Source organism: Thermobia domestica, chromosome 18 (assembly GCF_964235325.1).
Source record: "Thermobia domestica chromosome 18, izTheDome1.hap1.1, whole genome shotgun sequence".
NCBI lineage: Eukaryota > Metazoa > Arthropoda > Insecta > Zygentoma > Lepismatidae > Thermobia > Thermobia domestica.
In genome coordinates, this window is record NC_137471.1 from 178,180,253 (window position 1) to 178,197,694 (window position 17,442).

The 17,442-nt window shown below is 37.1% G+C and overlaps 1 protein-coding gene across 4 annotated transcripts in view; it reads right to left on the reverse strand.

Annotated features, from left to right (window-relative positions):
* The window catches only part of LOC145674903 (uncharacterized), a 157,566-nt gene that overhangs the window by 104,005 nt on the left and 36,119 nt on the right, over positions 1–17,442 (reverse strand). The window lies entirely within an intron of this gene.

Consider the following 17,442-nt stretch of genomic DNA (forward strand, 5'->3'; position numbering starts at 1 on the left):
AAGAGGCGTCGCAAAGGTCGATCTCAGTCTTCCCCTCGTGATGCATCCAGTAGAACCAATAAACTTCAGAAAACTAAGAGTGTTCCCCCTGTAAACAACAATTTTGTGTCTGGTTTCACGAGGTCACGAGTAGATCCCCATCATAGTAAAGCAAGTGCTAAGGCAAATGATAGTGATGCCTCTCCGGACAAGTGATCATATCACCTTCCAGTATAGAACGAGAATGTGTGCGAGTGTTGCCCCCCGTCTTTGTTTTTTCAAGTGTATTGTGTCATTTCCTTGTGTCGTGCTTTTTTGGTGTCTTTTTATTTTTCTGTGGCCATTAAATATGTATGCCACGCGTATAGCCACTCTTAATGTCAACGGAATTTCTAGTCTCAACAAGCAAACAGCGCTAGCCGATTACATCAACACATCGTCTCTGGATATAATTTTCCTTCAAGAATGCAACATTGAAAATTTCTCCTTTCTTTCTAATCATTTGTGGGAAGTCAATTCTTCCGAAACTGGTTCTGGAACAGCTATTATATATCGCAAAGGTATATCATTAACCGCCTTTTCAAAATTTCCGTCAGGTCGTATTATCACAGCCAATTATGAAAGCATACACTTTTGTAATTTATATTCGCCGTCCGGGAATAACAAACGTGCTGAGCGAAACTCCTTCTATCTCACCGACGTTCCAACGGAGTTACATTCTGGTACCAGAGATTTGATTTGTGTAGGAGACTACAACGCAGTGTTAGATCCTATAGACTCAAGTTTTGGTTGCAATACTTCTCCTACATTACGTAAATTGATTCAAGATTTTAAGTTAGTTGACGTGTGGCGTCATTATAAAGGTAACGCCCCAGGGCACACTTTTTTCGACGAAATGGGTCCTCACGTTTGGATGGGATCTATGTCAGAACCACTTTAATTAATTTTGTGCGCTCCATAAACGTTCAACCTGTATGCTTTTCTGATCACTGTGCTGTGGTTTTTACCATTGATCTACCTATCCGTAAGTACTTAAAGTCATCCTTTGTTTGGTCACTCAATAACAGCATTTTAACTGACGAGGATCTACAGATGCTAATTACCATAGGTGGAACCATTTAATGCACTTTAAATCTCATAAGAAAAGTTTGTTTTCATGGTTGTTACATCACATTAAACCGTCCTTTCGATCTATCTGTAAACAGCACTGCAAAGACAGATCCTCCCTTCTTAAAGAGGAGTATAATTATTACCATCACTTATTATGTGACTACTATAAAGAACTTGCTCAAGGAGTAGACGTACTCCCTCGTATTAAGGAAACTAAGGCACTCCTACTCACTTTACATCGTAAAAAAATCAAGGTTTTTTCACGAGAGGCAAAACAAGGATGCTTCAGCATGAAGTTCCCTCTTTACATACAGTTATCTGTGAAAGGCGTAGAGGTAAACAAAACCTTATTTCCAAGGTCTCCTTTCCTAACGGTGTAGTTCACGAGCATGATCAGGTAATCCCAGCTTTGTACGATGCATACCAGAACCTATATTCCCCTGCTCCAACCCAATCTTCTGACCCTTGCTTCGAGCGTCCGACCGGTACTTTCACCCCGGAGGCTCGTAACATAATCAATGCGCCCTTTCCAGAAAGAGAAGTCAAGCACGCTATTTTTGCGGGGAAGTTAAATTAATCGCCGAGACCCGATGGTCTTACACTAGAATTTTACCGCCAATTTCACAGCATTCTTACGCCTTTTCTCACAGAAATGTATAACGAAATCCGACTCACTCCCACGTGCATCTCTTCTTTTACCGCTGGCATTATGGTACTTGTACCTAAACATGCAGGTACGCATGACTTTGATAATTTTAGACCGATTACCCTCCTTAATGTTGACCAGAAAATTTTATCTCGTTGCCTTACCTCTCGTTTAGAACCGTTTTTAAATCAAGTCTTACACCATGATCAGTATGGATATGTTTTTAGCATTAAGCAATATACGAGAAGGTATTCATTGGTGTCAGAAAACAAGTTCTCCGCTGGTCGCTTTATTGGCTCTTGATTTACATAAGGCATTTGACAGATTGTCACATGATTACATGTTTAAGGTACTTGAAAACTATGGTTTCGGAGACAGTTTTCTTAATTTGATTAAATTTCTTTATACTCAACGATATGTAAGATTAAAGGTTAATGGTGCACTTACATATCCTATCAATGTACGTCGAGGTATTGCACAAGGTTGTCCCCTGTCTTCCATTCTATATAGCTTGGTTCTTGTTCCCTTTCTTTTAACACTGGAACAACAAATTCAAGGTATACAGATTGGTGCAACATCCTTAAAATTACAAGCATTTATAGACGATATACATTGTTTCATTAACAGTCCACAGGAACTGTCACGTGTTGAAATTCTCATATCGAATTATGAGTGCGTTTCAGGTGTTATTCTTAATAAACAAAAGTCATTCCTGATGTGTATAAATACGGCTGACCAACACGTGTATATGTCTACGATCCCCTTTACTGATCGCATCAAAATCTTAGGCGTAACTTGGCAACGTCGCATAGCAAATACTATAGACTAAAATTTTCATACCACAACCTGTACTTTGGTTGCACTCATACACCAAAGTAAAGTCCGGCAGGTAAGTCTTGCAGGCAGGGTGTACCTTTTAAATGTTTTTATTTTTAGTCGTCTTTGGTTTCTGATTCAATTATTTTCCTTGCCGAAGAAATACCTAAGTATCATACGAAAACACTCAGGGCAACTGCTGTGGTATAATCACTGCCTACGGTTAAGTCACGAGACTGCGTGTTTATCAAAACGTGATGGTGGCCTTGGCCTTAAAGACATTAAACTTCAGAGCTACTCGCTGCTGCTACATCGCGTCTGCCAAACATTATGCTCCTACTCAGTCCTTTTCCAGCAAGGCGTTATGTGTATCATTCCGTCATATTGAGTTACAAGCTCCCCTGCATATACAACCTTGGATTTCCCTTGTGCCATACCTCAAGGACGTATTTCTTGATATTAGTTACTTGCTTATCGCACGGAGTCACCTTGAAGATCTTTCTGTTAGACAATTATATAGTCGTTATCATGCCACCACAATGTCGGTTCCCCGTATTGTAGAACATTACCCAATGACAAACTGGGAGAAAATCTGGGCAAACATTCATACTCCAGTATTGTCTCCTGCCATGCAATCTCTTTGGTACAGTGTTGTCCATAATATATATCCTACTAACGGGAGACTATGAATTGGGTATCTGTAATATTTCTTTCTGTGGTACTTGTTATGTTCTCGATACTCTCCAACACCGGCTCGAAAGTTGCTCACGAAACACAGCTATATGGTTTCATTATCAAAAAATCATTGCCCGTATCCGCAGAACAACACTTTCTAATATTCACTGTACGCCATTCATGCTGCTTCCGGATTATCAAATTTATCCCAGCATCAAATATAACGCAATTGTATGGATCACGTCCCAAACTATCGATATTCTTTTATGTAATGATTTTAATAGTAATGTGACTTTGTATGTCAACCAACTGTTGTTCCGTATGCAAACTCTAACACTTTCAATTCGTAAACAAAAGTTTGCTAATTTTCTAGCAGCAATTTATTGATATGTCTATTGTACTTTTTTTTTGGTATAATTGGATGCTCACATTACAATTTTCTTTGTTAATCTTTTCTGATGTAATTGGCTAATAAGAGTACAATAAAGTATTTAAAAAAAGTTAGTTAAAGCAACGAGTTTGTGTGCCGGAGGTAGCTGGTTCGAACCCCGTAGAAGTGCAATTGTCACTTTTATTATTATGGTTATTTTATTCATTTTTTATGTGGGAAAGAATCAAATTGTAACATATGTGTAAAACTCATGACAATACCAAAAAAGAAAAAATGTTGTCGCACTTGCATTAGTGTCTAGCGATGCGCACGAGTCGAGTCGAGTCGAGATTTAAGCCTGTCTCGACTCGTCTCGTGAAAATGTTGTCTCGACTCGTGTCTCGACTCGAAAATATGTATCTGTCTCGACTCGACAGTCTCTGTCTCGACTCGACTCGAATTCGAGTCGAGACATATCAAAATTCGAGTGGAGGCAAAATATACGAGTTAAAATATGCGCACACATCAGCAAGAATATTGACTACCTACCTTATTGTCAGTGTGTCCAACTTTGGCACGGATAACAATGGCGACGCGTCTTGGCATGGACGCAATGATCCTTGAAAGGTCACTGGAGAGAGTGTATTGGTACACATAGGCAAGGGCGCGGATTTTTTCTGTAAATTTGGGGGGGGGGGGGCATTCAGATGCAGAAGGCATATATATGAGGATTTTAAGACAAATTGTATTCAAATTATGCCAAATATTGTATATTCATAAATACAATGCGGGGGCCCACATGATTGGCGCCCTTGCACACAGGTCACCTAATTCCCGTAAATTCCGGGGAGGGGGGCGATGCGCTCTGAAGTCATGTTCAATCACATCCCATTTGTGTTCGATTAGGTTCAGATCAGGCGATTTGGGCGGCCAGCACATCACTTGGAACTTGCCCCTGTGTTCCTCGAACCACTCCATCACAATCCTGGCCTTGTGATATGGTGCATTATCTTTTCGAAAAATGCCACTACCGTTGGGAAACACGGTCATCATGAAGGGGTGTACGTAGTCTGCAAGCAGTGTGTGATACACCTTGGCCGTCATGGTGCATTGCTCGAGCTCCAGTAGACACATGGATGCTCACGTGAATGTTTCCCAAAGCATAATTAAGCCGCCGCCTGCTTGTCTCCGTCCCGCAGTACAGGTGTCAAAGAACTGTTCTCTTGGAACACGACGGATTCGCACCCTCCCATCGTCATGATGAAGAAGGTATCGGGATTCATCAGACAATGCAACGCTCTGCCACTGTACCAAGGTCTAATGACGATGGTCATGTATTCATTTCACTCGTATTTGCCGATGTCGTGGTGTTAACATTCGCACATAGTTGGGACATGGGCTTTGGAGGCCCATCGTTAGGGGTGTTCGGTGCACTGTGTGTTCAGACGCACTTGTACTTTGCCCAGTAATGAAGTATGATGTTAGTTCTGCCACAGTTCGCTGCCTGTCTTGTTTTACCAGTCTGCCCAGCCTATGACGTCCGACATCTGTAGTGAGGTGGGGGCGCCCAACCCCTCGACGTTAGGACGTCGTTTTCCCTTGGTTTCGCGACTTATTGAAGACACTCACCACAGCACTCCTCGAACTCCCGGCAAGTCCTTCAGTTTCTGAAATTCTCCTGCCGAGTCTGTGGGCCATTACAACCTGCCCTCGGTCAAACTCAGATCGCGCGCCTTCCCCATTCTACACACGGCCAGCACTCTCACTAATACTACATGCACCGTACGTGTGACTGACTAGCAGGCATTCGTCGGCAGGTGACACATATATCGCCTGGACGGAAATTATATCGATAGCAGGTTGGTAGTCATAATGTTCTGACTGATCAGTACATACTAAATAAATTTAAAATGTAGGAAATTTTCAACATTCTGATTAACTTGCAGGAAATTTCAGAATGTTGAAAAGAAGCAACTGATTTGGACAAGACAACGGTTAGTTGATGGGGCAATCTTTTTCTCTGGTCTTTGACGTGTGAGCGTTGACAATGCCTTGTGAAATTTTGATGTTTGGTGCTCATCAGTCGCGCTTCCATTTTTTTCTAATTGTTCCAGTTCATGATAATTAACAATACATTGCGCAGTTCGAATACATGTTCACGTTTTCATTCAATCCAACTCAAGCCGCTTCAGATACTATAGAGTTGTATTTGTTTACGAAGAATTAATTGCGTATTAGAAATACACCCCAACAAAACATTCTACGTGCTCATCTGCTCAGTATTCAAGGTTTTAATTACAACCTGAATTGTTAAAATGCGAACGTAAGTTGCATTAGATGTCTAAGCAGTTACTATGGATAATTCAAGCACATGCTAATTAAGGTCTTTCTAGCAAGCACTTCTGCTGTTCATGAAACATAGGCATTCGAGTAGGGAAAAAAAGATAGAAAGAAAGAAGTAAAAATGGTAATTTTGCAACCGTGACTCACTCGGGCTCATGCTCTCTATCCTCAATGGAGCTCGCGTTCGCTAATCTCAATGAGGATAACACTAGTCAAGATTATCACTAATTCGAGCTTGAGCTTGATATTTACTGTGAAATTCTCTTTAGCTCGATCTCGTAATGCAACACGTCCTTTCCTGTTTTTACATTTGTCTCACCATTTTTTATTTATACGGGTGGCCGTGGACTTTTCAAGTAAGTTTTTGTTTTCATTTTGACCCGCCGCCATTTTGCACAGGGTTGTCGCAGAGAGTCGAAACTTGCTCCATTTTTCTTCATTTTACAACAGATTTCAAACAATGTGCTACTTAACCCACCCTTGCCATTTGAAACTTTTGAGTTGGATCCAGTCTGGGACCCTGCGGTTAACCCTAGGGCAAAACTTTTTTACCCCAAAAAAGTGTGGCCTTAAAAATGATAGGATACATGTTCACCGAGTTTTCCATTTACCCAACCGTTTCCGAACAAATGACTCGTTTCAAACTATTCTAGCAGGTAATTCCCTAGCTATGGCTTTTTAAATATCTAGAAATTGGCCATGTTTTTGGCCAATATCACGGGAACGGTAAGCCATAGAGATATGATATTGGTGGTAATCAATCCCTAATAGAAAGTTAAACATTTTTGTCCCGATATTAATTGGAAAAGTTTGTTACTGAGTTCTCTATGTCTGTGTGTCTGTCTGTCCGTTCGTCTGTCTGTTATTTGCGATTTTTCAATTTTGAACCGTGTATTTGATAGAGCTTCAAAAACTATCAGAAAAAGTGATTAAATTTTTCGCGTCACTCTTACCGTTTCCAAGATATTGGCCAAAAAATGACCGACTTCCAGAGATTTAAGGAGCCATATCTCGGGAACCATAAGTCATAGAGAGATCACATTGATGTTGTTCATTACCTAAGAGGATGGTGAACATTTTGGCACCAAATAATAACCGATTAACACTGGCCAATTGGCCACTGGTTTGGCCAATGGCCAGTTGTATAGTGGCCACCAATTAATATCGGTACTAAAATGCATACCATCCTCTTAGGTATTGACTAACACTAATATCATCTCTCTATGACTTACCGTTCCCGTGATATTGGCCAAAAATGGCCAATTTCTAGCTATTTAAGGAGCCATAGCTCAGGGACCATAAGTTTAGAGAGATGACATTGATGTTGATCAATACCTAAGAAGATGGTGAACTTTTTGGTACCAAACAGTAACCGGTGGCCAGTGTCCAACTGACCAGTGGTTTGGTCAGTGGACAGTCGTATATTAGTCATCAATTAATATTGATACGAAAATGTATAACATTCTATTAGGGATTGACTAACACCAATATCGTCTCTCTATGACTTACCATTCCTGTGATATTGGCAAAAAATGGCCGATTTCTAGATATTTAAAGAGCCATAGCTCGGGAACCATAAGCTTTAGAGAGATGATATTGACGTTGATCAATACTTAAGAGGATGGTAAATATTTTGGTATCAAATAGTAACCGGTGGCCACTGTCCAACTGGCCACTGGTTTGGCCAATGGCCAGTAGCCACTAATTCATATCGGTCAAATTGTTTACCTTCCTCTTAGGTATTGATTAACACCAATATCATCTCTCTATGACTTACCGTTCCCGTGATGTTGGCCAAAAAATGGCCAATTTCTAGATATTGAACGAGCCATAGCTTGGGAGCCGTAAGTGGTAGAGAGATCATATTGGTGTTGATCAATACCTAAGAGAGTGGTGAACATTTTAATACCAAATAATAACCAGTGTCCACTGATTAACTGTCTACTGGCCAACTGGCCACCGTTCCCCAGATATTTGCCAAAAAGTTCAAATTTCTAGATATTTAAGCAGCCATATCTCGAGAACTGTAAGTCATAGAGAGATAATATTTTACTAATTTTTTGCGAAAGAGAAGGTGGTGCGGATGAAATGATTTACTTTTACATCTAGGAACAATGACAGTTTTCCTTCCCGCTCCATATCTCCATTCTTTTTAAGTTCGTTCTGGCAATGCTCATGGAGCATTCTCAACTGATTTAATTCTGTGAAACTGTTAGAATTAATTATAAGATGTGTAGAAACGCTTTCAAAATGCATTATAATTGTAAATGACAAGTAAAAGATGTCTTGCTGAGCGTACCTTGTAGAGGCCCCCTAAACTATGCTCCCAGGCACCGCGGGGTCTGCGCGCCCTTTATCGCCGTCACTGGCTAATATGAATATGAAACAGATGTCAGGCAAGGACAACTAGCGGTGTTTCCCATATGATCAGACGATGACTTATTTATGACACGAGCCATAGTAGAAGGCGGCATAGTTGAAGAAACTACACCCTCTCAGTAACCTAAATTGCACGAAAATTTCCAAAGCAGGTAAATTGAACTGAGTACCGCATGTTGCCCACTTTGTCCAAGAGTGGGATTGTTCGTTTCTAAGTTTTCTACCGAAAAGCATTTGTCTGGAATGGTGTTTCGAAGACAATAAAATAAAGAAAATACACTAGGCAGAGAGAAAGAGAGAGCAGGGAGGAGGGAGTGTACCAATTATTCTTTCCTCTAAACCAGCGTTTCCCAACCTTTTTCAACTTGCAGCACACTACGGGTGTAACATGGATTCTCGCGGCACACTTATAGATATTATTATTTGTAAATATAAAACACACTGGTATTTTTTTCTTTGATTACTGATCTCCTCCGCACAGAGAAGAAAGCTCGATCACTGGGTTTTCCTCGTGATAAATCACTATGCTTATTTTTCATTCTAATTTAAAAGGAGAAAACAACTGCAATGAAATGTTGGACTCAGGTTATTAAAAATACGCTTCCTTTTTCGAAAACTGTATCCAACCTTTTACTAAGAATGAAGATGATTAAATAACGAACGAACAAATAAATCTATTTTACTTTTAAAACACAAATGTAAATAATTTATCGAAAGGATTGGATGATATTTTAAATTTTCAAGTTACAAAATAGTCTGTAACGATAAAGAAGCAATAATGGTCATAACAATGACAACAAATACTTCTTTCAACATTAGAAACGTACAGGACAGTAACACGGTATGAAACTTAAAATTATAGATTCATAGTAGAGATTCATACTAATGTGCAATACAAATATACATTTTCCCCTACGTTTTGCAATTTGATAAATAATTTGATTTTGTCGTATTAATAATTTGTTTTGATATCCTCGCGGCACACCAGTGGCCTATTCACGACACACCAGTGTCGCGGTATTTTCACTGCTAGCTTCTCATTTTAGATAAGTATATTTACAACAAAGGGAGGGGGAGTAGCGTGCACCTTTGCACCCCCTAAATTCGGCCCTGTCCAGAAGTTAAGTAGCCCTGTTGCGTTCATGGAAATAAAAACACAATAGTTATAACTATGCTAAATTACTATAGACTGCCAATTGCTCAGAGAATTTATGATGTTCACTTTATTGCAATGTTCTTATACGAACTAGATATATGCTACGGATAATAGTTTTACACAAACTAGATAATCAAATATTATTATAATAATAATAATAATAATAATAATAATAATAATTATTATTATTATTATTATTATATTTGAAGTACAATAAAATATCACGACATTAATTATTAGTTTTAATTAACTGAATTGAGCTGAAAATGAAATCTTGATCTCGAAAGATTAACTATTAAATTTATGCGTTCTGTACCTTTCTAGAGTAATAAATGCTGAAATTGGTTTCAAGGCTGTTCCTGAGTGAATAATTTCTTCATAATAATATTAAAAGTTATAAAAAAATTTTCGAGACATTCGAGTCGAGTCGAGATTTTTATGAGCTGTCTCGACTCGACTCGAAAATTCGAGTCGGGAAACACGTTTGTCTCGACTCGTCTCGAATTTTACAAAGTGTGTCTCGACTCGAATCTCGAGTCGAGTCGAGATTCGAGACATTTCTCGACTCGTGCGCATTCTTATTAGTGTCCCTAATTTTTGTTTGCAAAAAGTTTCGTAATTATTTTCCCTCTGCTCACTGCTCACAATATGCTCGCTGGTGTATAACGAATGTTTTCCAGTAAACGTTAATTGTAATTTGGAGAATTTTATAAAGTTTCACAATGTTTATCATTAAATAATCTTCTATCTACTTGTTTGGACATTTTGATAACAGATTTCCTTATTAAATGTTTAATTTTCCCTAGATCTTTAATTACGGAAAAGTTTTACAATGTATTTGTTTTAAATTGAAATTGTTTTGAATTTAGCACATGAGGTAAGTAGCCCGAAGGAGGAGAACTCAAGTAGCTGATATTCTACGTAAAAGCAACCTATTGTAGAATGATGATGCTTCTTACCTTCAGCACATAATCTTTACGTTAGAGTCAGATGGAGAAAAATCCTGTTTTTTCCTCCCCTATGACCACCCATCTTAAACCTCTACATACCATGGTTCGTCTTACACAATTTCGGTGCTCCAAAGACATTCATATAATAATAATAATAATAATAATAATAATAATAATAATAATAATAATAATAATAATAATAATAATAATAATAATAATAATAATAATCCTGAATATGCCATACTTACCTAATTTAGTAACCTTAGACATCTTAGTTTAAAATGCTTTCTTTTGTAATAATTTGAGCAACCATGTGGGAGGCGGCACAACGTTTTTTTTCCCTCTCATTTCAGTACCCTCCCAACAGACAAGGACAACGTTACTGACAAACAGAGACAACGTTACGTAATTTCTGATAAGCAGGGCAGGCAAAATGAATAAGAAATATATTTATATCACCCTCTCCCCCTTCATGATTGGAATATCACGTAGCATTTTTCATTCTACCGAAGATAACCCTGTGCGGTTAGGGGTAGGTAACTAAAGAGATACCTAATACATAGCTCCCCTTGATTGTAATATTACCACTTCTTTATTTGTTCGAGGGAGCTCCTACACAACCAAGGGTGACAAAAAGAATAGGAAAAGTGTCTATTGATTCTAGTGGCTGATCCAGCACGGATTCCTGAGGGGGGAGCGGTGAAGTGAAGGATTCTTTTGATGATGTGAAGCTGTTACAAATTACCACTTAACTAAACTAAACATAATAGTGTGATTAACCGGAACCCAGTCACTTCAAATTGATGTAAAAGATTAATTTTTTACTTCATATTAAAGTTTTGGTTTCAAATGGGAATTTCAGTCCGAGTGGTCAATGATCAAATCTCGGGGGGCTTTTCGGTGTAGAGGCTATGACTCCCTTATGGGAAAAGGCAAAAATATTAAAATTCTTAAAACTTTCGAAGTTTTCGTCTATTTTAAAGGAATTTTTGGCTTCATATTCAAGTGTTTGTTCCAAATGACAATTCCAGTCCGAGTAGACAATGATCAAATCTCGGGGGACTCTGCAATGTAGGAAAAATAATGACGTCTATATCATGATCCTGTTGGTGACATCACGAGTCATGACGTGAATATAGCAAAAAGTAAACGCTAAATGCTGTCGGTTCTCGTAGCTGAGAAAGCTAGCGCAGCATGCTAGTAAGAAAGATTGGTTTTGACGGGTGTTCAAATCCTTCCTAAGGAGTATTATTTTTTAAAAAGTTTATAACACTTCTTTCGTTAAAAAAATTATTTAAAATAATATTCAAAAAGTGATTTAACAAATATTTTTCTTAAAATTTTCATTAAACTTCTTTCATTAAAATAAGTTTGCCCTTGTACTATACAGAGCCATAGCAAAGTTAGTAGTAAAATAGTAGTAGTAGGAACGGGTTACAATGCAATTCAGCATTCATTTGTTTCCGTGAGATGTTGCCAAAAGTAACTCGCTTACAATGCTTTCTGGCTGGGCCTTAGTGAGTTTCGAAAATATGCTTGTGTTCGGGATGAAGTTCCAAGGTTCAGCATTGACTAGGAGTTTTTGCTATTAATATCCCTTCTAACAATATTGGCAGTGGACAAAAGTTGAACCGTGTTGAAGCTTTTTGCTCCTAATTTAGATATTTGACTTTATTATTTAACGAATATATTGAAAATATATTTGTCAGCAGGCTCGTATGCAGGAATTTATTTCGAAAGGGGTCCAAAGTTATCTGGGGGGTCCTGCTTCAATATTAGGATAAATTATAATATTTTTAAAAAAATAACCCCCAAAATTAGGTTAAATTTACAGAAAAGTTGGGATTTCAGAGGGGTACGGGCACCCTGAACCCACCCCTAAATGCGTCCTTGTTTGTCAGTAATGTCTCCTCATTTTGAAACCCTCAGAAACTTCGAATATATAAAGGAAAACGAGTTATTTTCGATAAAGTATCAATTCAAGGAGACGCGACATTTTTTATTGCACATGGTGGTACCCCAACTTAACAAGGGTAAGAATTCCTTTACTTTGGTTCTCTGCCATTGCGCTCTATCGAAAGGTTAGGTTTGTAATATATACTCCTAAGAACAAACGTGTTTTCCAGAGAACCGTCATACTGAACAGAGCTCCACAGAAATGCATGCTGAACTTTCGTTTATAGCTACCCTTTGTGTTTTTTGCCCTCAAGGTCAATCGAGTGATGATTCAGTTCAGTCCCTGTTCTTAAGCTGTGTTTGTTTTACTTCGAACAGTTTTGACGTGTGTTTCCCAACCACCATATGAACAGACAATCAGGGCAAATCATAGCATACAATAAATTTAAGCAAGTATATTTGTCGCGAAATTATTACGCACATTACCCAAAGACACTTAATATATGAATCCATACATTTATTTATATAGGTAAAGTAAAGAGTGGAAATCACCTATAGAAAGAATAAATTAACAGCACGATCATAATGAAAAGCATGTCTCCTTATATAACAGACTTCTTTCGCGTAAGAAATCGAAACTCAGTTGGTCAGAGCAACTAGTCTGTACGAATTAGGTTGTTAGTTCGAGCCTAATAGGAGTAAGAGTTTTTATTACCATTGTTTTTCTCTTTTTTATGTGAGGAGAAATCAAAATTGTAACATCGCGATATCAAATGTATTTGGTTAGGTAACTTTGTCTTAGCAAAACTTTAAATATCAGTGACCGTCGAAATTATTTCACTAACCGATCACTTACTGAACATTTCAAACACCAGTGTCATAACATGAAGGTTAACCTCACGTCCGCAGCCCTTAGTTATGCGTCCATACTTTCAAGGTGGGACCTTGGGCCGGGCAACCCGGGCGACTGCCCGGGGCGCCAGAGTCAGAGAGACTACAAAACTAGCCTCAAAAAGTAAATTTTATAATGTGTTTCCTACTGACATTTTTGGTTTATTTTCTTGTAAAGTAGAGGCAATTACATAATCTTTTTCCATTTCACCATGGAAGAAGAGAGTTTCATAGCACTAAGGGGACTGTGTCGACAAATGGAGAGATGGTATGTAGAATAAAGAGTGGAGGGGGAGTACGTATTGTTTGTTTCTTTGCTTGAGTTTAGCGTTCCACGGTTATGCCTTAATGGCCAAAGGAGATGTGGATACTGATTATAGTGAAATCCGAACCACGTTTATCGTTCAACAGTAACCCCCCGGGAATTGGACCCGGGACCAGAGATGGCAGGCATGCTAGCCACTAGACCAAGCTGGGGGCGGTGTTCGTATTGTTTATAGCAGGCCATATTCTTTGTGAAGTTTTCCAAGGTAATGAATGTCTTTTTGAAAAATGGGTTTAAACTATTAAAAATACTAGTATAAAATGTAAAATATAAGCTAATACTAGGGGGAGGGCGCCATAAAGTCACTTTGCCCAGGTCAAAATTTGGCCTGCTCCGCCCCTGCGTACTTTCTATATATTTTTTGGCTTTGCAGCTTGTGCGGTCCCTACGCCACAGGGTTGTGGGGGGGCTATTTACGCCAATGCTTCGAACGTAATTCAATAACTGTTTCAGAAATTCTACCGTCAGCGTGGAAACGGGAATATATATTTTTTTATAATAGTCCCATAGAACTTTCACCCAGAACACCAGATGCAATATTTCAGAATGGGCTTTGGCTAAGTATAAGGAGGATTTGATATTCCCTAAGTAAGTTCCTTTCAGAAAGTTTGATATTTCTTTAACGGTGTTGTAAATAAACATACTCATTGTTGTTAGCCCCACATCAAACCATCCTGAACAAATCCCTTTAGAGCAACGATCGGCAAAAGTTTATTCTGGCTAATTTTAAAAGCGACTCAAGGGTGAAACACTTGTTAACGAAAGCAATGATGTGCATACACTGCCACGCTTCTGACAAAATATAAAGTGTTCTATAATCTTTAGACACTTTTCTTATTCTTTTTGTCACCCTTGGTTGTGTAGGGCGCCTTCGAACAAATAAAGAAGCGGTAATATTACAGCCAAAGGGCGCTATAAATATATTACGTATTTCTTTTGTTACCTAATCATAACCGGCTAGAGTCATCTTCGGTAGAATAAAAAATGCTACGTGATATTCCACTCACGGAGGAAAGGATGCTCTAAATATATTTCTTATTAATTTTGTCTGCCCTGCTTGTCAGAAATTAAATACTTTCTTTTGGGAGGGTGCTGAAAATAGAGGGGCAAAATAAAACGTCGTGCCCCTCCTACAGTTTAAATTTTGTTACGTGGTTGCTCAAATTATTACTACAGAAAGCACTTTAAACTAAGATGTCTAAGGTTACTACATTATGTAAGGGTTGCATATTCAGGAATAATAATAATAATAATAATAATAATAATAATAATAATAATTATTATTATTATTATTATTATTATTATTATTATTATTATTATTATTATTATTATTATTATTATTATTATATGAATGTCTTTGGAGAGACGAAATTATGTGACACGAATCATTACATGTAGAGCTTTAAGATGAGTGGTCAAAGGGGAGGGGAAAAAAAGGATTTTTCTCTCTGACTCTCTAACGTAAAGATTATGTGCTGACGGTAAGAAGCGCCATCAATCTAAAATTGGTTGCTTTTACGTAGAATATCAGTTACTTCAGTTCTCCTCATTACCTCCTAATTACCTCATGGGGTAAATTCAAAACAATTTCAATTCAAGACAAATACACTGTAAAACTTTTCCGTAAGGAAACATCTACGGAAAATTAAACATTTAATAGGCAAATCTGGTATCAAAGTATCCAAAAAAGTAGATAGAAGACTATTTAATGATAAACATTGTGAAACTTTATAAAAATCTCCAAATTAGAATCAGCGTTTACTGGAAAACATTCATTACCACCAGCAAGCATATTGTGAGCAGTGAGCACAGGGAAAATAATTACGAAACTGTTTGCAAACAAAATTAGGGACACTAATGCAAGTGCGACAACATATTTTTCTTTTTTTGGTATCGTCATGAGTTTTACACATATGTTACAATTTGATTCTTTCCCACATAAAAAATAAATAAAATAACCACAGTGATAAAATTTGACAGCTGCACCTCTGTGGGGTTCGAACCAGCTAACCCCGGCATAGAGACTCGTTGCTTTAACTAACTGAGCTATTTGCTTTCTTACGCAAACTGAACAAGTTCTACGGTAAAGATGATTTTTCATTACGATCGTGTTACCAATTCATCCTTTTCCATAGGCAATTTCCACTATATTCTCTATCTATACGTTAATACTTAGTATAGATTCATATATTTGGAGTTTGCAGACAATGTACGTAATAAGACATATTAGAAATGTTTTTTTAAATGTTTCGTTTGTAAATTTAATCCACATTCCTCTCAATGACATAGATGTCGTTGCTTCGTGTTGAACTGCATAATTCCCTCGCGTTCTTGAAAAATTCCCACTTTATCGGAGTTGGTAATTCTCGTAATTTCGGTCGATTTAATGTTTTTCGCTTCTATTTTATTTATTTTAAGTTAATATCTAACATAAATATTAAAAACGAGTTTGTTATTAACGTTTCCTACTGGGGAAACCTTCCAAAATTTCGAACATATAAAGAAAACGGAAATATTTTGAGAAAACTTCAAAATAAAGAGACACGTCATTTATTTTGCTCATAGTAGTACAAGATATATATATATATATATATATATATATATGTGTGTGTGTGTGTGTGTGTGTGTGTTTGTGTGTGTGTGTGTGTGTGTGTGTGTGTGTGTGTGCATTTATTCATAGTTTGGTATACTTGCTATATACAAGCTTAATAGTGTCGCGAGCAGAACATGAAGTTCTATTTTTTCAAATTGCATTATGCCCAATTGTTACATATTTCAAATCTATATATAAGCTGTAAACGTACAATACCACATTTGCCATGCAGTGTTGCAAACTAAGGACGATACAGTGCCTCAAACATATGAAACAATCACATTTTGGTTGCTTTTACATTATTTAAATAAGTGAGACGCACGGGATAACGTAGAATCAACTATCTTTCCTTACGTCAATTTGATATCTCAAAGTTTTCGAAATACGTGAAAAAATATGAAATCTGATATATTGTTTATAATGGCTTTTATTTGGAACTGTTCATTGTTTTTTATTTACTTTGCTTCTAAATAATACAACAATATATTTTTGTTGTATTATCCAATAAGCTCCCGGAATTATTTAATTTTAAGTAGGCTTACGAACTTCAAGAATTTTACCATATACGCAGAATGGTTTGAGATATAAAATAGCTGCAAAAGCATTTATTTCGTTGCAATTCTTTCAGTGAATATGAACCAAGAACTAACATTTTTCCTTTTCCTTCCCTGTCTTCCCTTCTTTTATCTTCTTTCTATAGATCCTATTTGAATATATAATTCTTCTGACTCAAATTTCGAATTTAAAAATCGAAAATCAAAATAGATCTTTAAAAACCGATAAGGATAGTACTGTTCTGCACTATGACAATATCATTTTTCCTTAATTTCAAAAGATGCAAAAATAAGAGGAGTGATTTTATTTCTTTCCCTGTTTTCCTTCAATATTTAATTTAATATGTTATGCAATTGTAACCATTACACACGTAACATACTTTCTAATCTTATACGATTTTTACATGTCAGTTTTAAGCGGATTTTCAATTGGTTCCTTAGAGAATATGCCTATTGTTTGAATAAGGAACATTTGTTTATAAATTTCATTAAAAATAAAATACTTTGACGCCACAAACTGACAACTGGGTAAATAATTTGTATTGCAAGTATGAACGGCAATATATTTGTGTATGAAATAAAATTCCGTCAAACCAATAAGCGTTAAATATCTTTATATTCCAAATTGTAATTTTACTGGTTCCCAAAATCATAAAGCATCGGATTATATCATATAATAATAATGGTCGATAAATGATAAATTAATTGTTTGCTGTAGAAATCATTAAAATCATGTTATCAACAGCCAATAATCATAGA